The 3749-nt window shown below is 62.0% G+C and overlaps 1 protein-coding gene across 1 annotated transcript in view; it reads right to left on the minus strand.

Moving 5' to 3' along the window:
• The window catches only part of MGAT3 (mannosyl (beta-1,4-)-glycoprotein beta-1,4-N-acetylglucosaminyltransferase), a 14723-nt gene extending 13117 nt beyond the window's left edge, over positions 1 to 1606 (minus strand). Inside the window, exon 1 of the mRNA XM_015571919.1 lies at positions 1585 to 1606. The gene's annotated coding sequence lies outside the window, so the exon portion shown is untranslated. The remainder of the gene's footprint in view (positions 1 to 1584) is intronic.
• Between the last annotated feature and the right edge of the window lie 2143 nt (positions 1607 to 3749).

The following is a 3749-nucleotide window of genomic DNA, read 5'->3' on the forward strand; positions in this document are numbered from 1 at the left end:
GGTGGGTGGGTGGGTGGGTGGAGAGGGAGAGCAGCTCTGGGCTTGGCGCTGGGGTGCAGCTGGGAGTGCAGCAAGGTGGTGGGTGGGTCCCACGCAGCCCCGTCCAGTGGAGGGACAGAGGATGCTGGGTGTCAGGAAGGGCCTCCAAAGAGAGGACATTTCAGTCAAGACCCAAGGTCCAGCAGGAGTGACTGTGGAGAGTGGGGACAGCACCTCAGGCAGCGGGCCAAGGGCACAGAGGCCTGTGTGTTGGGAACCCCCAGTGCCGTGCAGCAAAGTCGGGGGGTCCTGAGTCTGGTGAGGGGCACGTAGGGTGGCAAGGGATACTCCCCACACCTCAGGGGCTGCTTGGGCACAAGCCTGACCACCCCATCTCAGCAGCCACCCTCTTGGGTCTGTAATCCCACTGCAGGCAAACCCTCTAGCTGGGCAGGCTGGGGAGCCGTGGCCCGGAACATTCCTCCCAGGAGACGGTGCCTCTGCCAGCATCCCTTCTCGGCAGCTGCACTTACTGTGCTCCGGGCGCCAGACGCGGTGTGCACCCGCCTGACTGCATTATCCTCACAGCGACGCGCAGTGAGAGCGCCGGCTGAGGCACTTGCTGAGGCCCAGCTGCCAGCAGCAGGACTCACACCCACACACCACCACTGCGGGTCCTCACTCAGGACTTCAGGCTGCTGCCTCCAGCCTTGCCCGGTCCCCTCAGGCGCCAGTGGAGAGCTCAGGGGGCAGACCCCGCACCCCTCTGTGCAGGCTCCCCTCTCCACAGGCCGCTCCACCGGCTGTGCTGCAGTGACTTACAACCAGGTCACTAAGCCCAGGGTTCCCTCCCATCCCCCACGGATTCCAAACGAACACATCACCCTGTACGTGCTGCATCTCTAGTAACTGAAGGGATCAGGTGCTCTAGAAAGTCGGGAAACCCCTGAGGTGAGGCCTGGACTTCAGGAGGCTCCTGCTCTGCACTGCAGACCCCGCCCCAGGCTGCCCCACCCACACCTTCAATCCACCTCCTGCTCTGTGAGTTCCCCCCCAGCGCTGCTGGCTGGGAACAGGAGACAGGGAGGTCCCACCCTGGCTGCAGCCACCACCCTGGGGGTTTCTGTGGCGTCCTGCTTGCCTGGCCTGACCTCCAGCCACTGGGGCCTGGCTGCGTGGGCTGAGACACCCAACCCCGCACCTTCAAGGAGAAGGGAGGGCATGCCTGAGCCTACCCCAAGCCGCCCTCTGCAGCCGCTCTAAGGGCTCTAGCTCCCTTCTCTAGGGCTTCCTGCTCCCTACACTTCACCCTGCCTCGCCCCACCTGAATTCTCCCTGGACCCCTCCCCTCCCCTGACCTGGTACCTGCCTCAAGCCCCAGGTCTGGTCACAGGTGAGGCTATGTCCTATCCCAGATGCTTTGTTGAGCTCCACCTTGTGCCTGGCCTTTATGGCTCGTTGGCAGCTGTCTCTTCCCTGGAGGCTGCCCTTGCCCCCCAAGCGCAGCGCAGGCAGCAACGACGTGGCTACTGGCTACTGGCTACGTGAGGACCTGAACTCGGCCTGGCCTGGCGCCAGCTCCCTCTCCCTGCCTAGTCGCCTAACCTCTCCGGGCTTCTGTCCGTACAAAAGGTTAAGCAAGTGGCAGCGAGAGGCGTGGTGCCAGGGCGGCTGCTCCTAAGGAGGGAACGCTTGAGGTTTCCGTCCACAGGTGAGAGCCCACCGGTGCCCAGTGCTCGGTGAACCACGTGCCCACCTCCCTCTGGAGCCTCGCCTGCTCCCTCTCTGGGCAGAAGGTCACCCGGAACTGTGCTCTCACTCAAGGGGGCTCTGGACGTTTTCAGGACACAGACGGAAACAGGCGCGAGGTACACGAAGAGCTTGCCATAAACTCCAGCAGTGGGACCTGGATCCTGACCTTCCTCCTGCATGGGGGCCGAGCTCAGCAGCCTGTGGGGTGGGGGCTCCCAGGGAGTGGGAACAGAGACTGGGCTGTGTGTGGCTGATCCTGGAAACTGGGGGGCCCAGGAGACCCACAAACAGCTCCTGCATTGCCTGGCGCGATGCTCCAGCCCACTACAGCAAGCCATTCATTCCCGGGTGGGACCTGCCCTCCCCAGGCTCCTCTAGGGGGTGAAGACATAAGCTGGCTCAGAAGGGGTGGGACGGCGGAGCTGTGGGCTTGCATGCTGCTGGCAGGGTGGGGGGGGGTGCACTGAGGGCCTTTAAATGCGCTGTCCCCTAGGTCAGGGTCTCCTTCTCCCTCCTTCACACCCAGCTCAGCCCTTGCCTCCCCTGGAGGGGGCTGTCCTCCACCCCAGCTGCTCTGGAGCCCCCATCAGCCTGGAGAGAAGCTTCCCATCGGCCCCTCTTGCCCTGAAGGCCGTGAGTGCCCCAGTCCTGCTCCCGAGCTGGCTGCGCGGTGAATGCCAGAGGTGAACATGCAGCGAACACTGTCCTCTGTGCCTCAGTGTCTCCATCTGTCAGATGGGACAACGTCCACCACGTAGGGGAGCTGAGGCCCGAGAACAGCTGAGAATGCCAGGCACAGGGGCACTCCCCAAGGGCTTAGGGGCCTGGTCATCTCTGTAGGGAGAGCCTGGCTGGGACCAATGGTTGGGAAGGCAGGGGCAGGTGGAATGCTGGGAGGAAGGAGAAAGGAGGAAGAGAGAGATCAGAGTCCAGCCAAGGTGGGGGTCAAGCCAAGGGATAAAGACATAAACCTGGAGGAGCAGCACATACCTATAATCCTATCTAACAAAAGAGAAACATGGTAATTAGCTGTACGTCCGCTACCCTTCCCATTGGCTAATCAGGGAAATATGCAAATTAACTGCCAGCCAAGATGGCGGCCGGCAGCCAGGCAGCTTGAAGCGAACATGAGGCTTGCTTGCTTCAGTGATGGAGGAAGCGATCGTTCCATTCCCAGCCTGCTGCTGCCGGCCTCTGAGCTTGCAGTTTGAAATGTTACAAATATAGAATCTAAGCAATCACCAGAAACCTGCTTTCAGCCAGCCGGGATCTCAGAGCTGGAGTTGAAACAGTGTTTCGATTATAGAACCCAAACAAACCAGATACTTGCTTTCAGTAGCCGAGGCCTCAGAGCTGGAGCCAAGCCTCAGAGCTAAAGCTGGCCCAGAATAAAAAAGAAAAAAAAGGAGCGGTTGGGAGCTTCAGTCACCGGCCAGCCTGAAAACAGCCCGCAGCCCCCCACCCAGGCTGGCCAGGCACTCCAGTGGGGACCCCCGCCCTGAAGGGGGAGTGACCAGCTGCAAACAGCCATCATCCCCTCATCCAGGTTGGCCAGGCACCCAAGCAGGCCCCCCACCCTGATCCAGGACACCCTTCAGGGCAAACCAGCCAGCCCCCACCCGTGCACCAGGCCTCTATCCTATATAGTAAAAGGGTAATATGCCTCCCGGCACCGGGATCAGTGTGACAGGGGGCAGCGCCCAAACCCTCTGATAGCGCTGCGGCTCTGTGTGTGACAGTGGCAGTGCCCCAACCCCCTGATCCGCCCTTCTCTTTTGTGACAGCAGGCGGTGCCCCAACCCCCTGATCTACCCTACTCTGTGAGTGACATGGGGGAGCTCCTCAGCCCCCTGATCGGCCCTGCTCTGTGCATGACAGGGGGGGGTCCCCAACCCCCTGATGGGCCCTCGTCTTGAGTGTGACAGGGGGCGGTGCCCCAACCCCCCAGTCGCCCCTACCCTGAGCATGACTGAGGGTGGCATCGCATCCTCCCGCTCCCTGCTCTGTGCATGACAGGG

Source organism: Myotis davidii, unplaced genomic scaffold (assembly GCF_000327345.1).
Source record: "Myotis davidii unplaced genomic scaffold, ASM32734v1 scaffold428, whole genome shotgun sequence".
NCBI classification, from domain to species: domain Eukaryota; kingdom Metazoa; phylum Chordata; class Mammalia; order Chiroptera; family Vespertilionidae; genus Myotis; species Myotis davidii.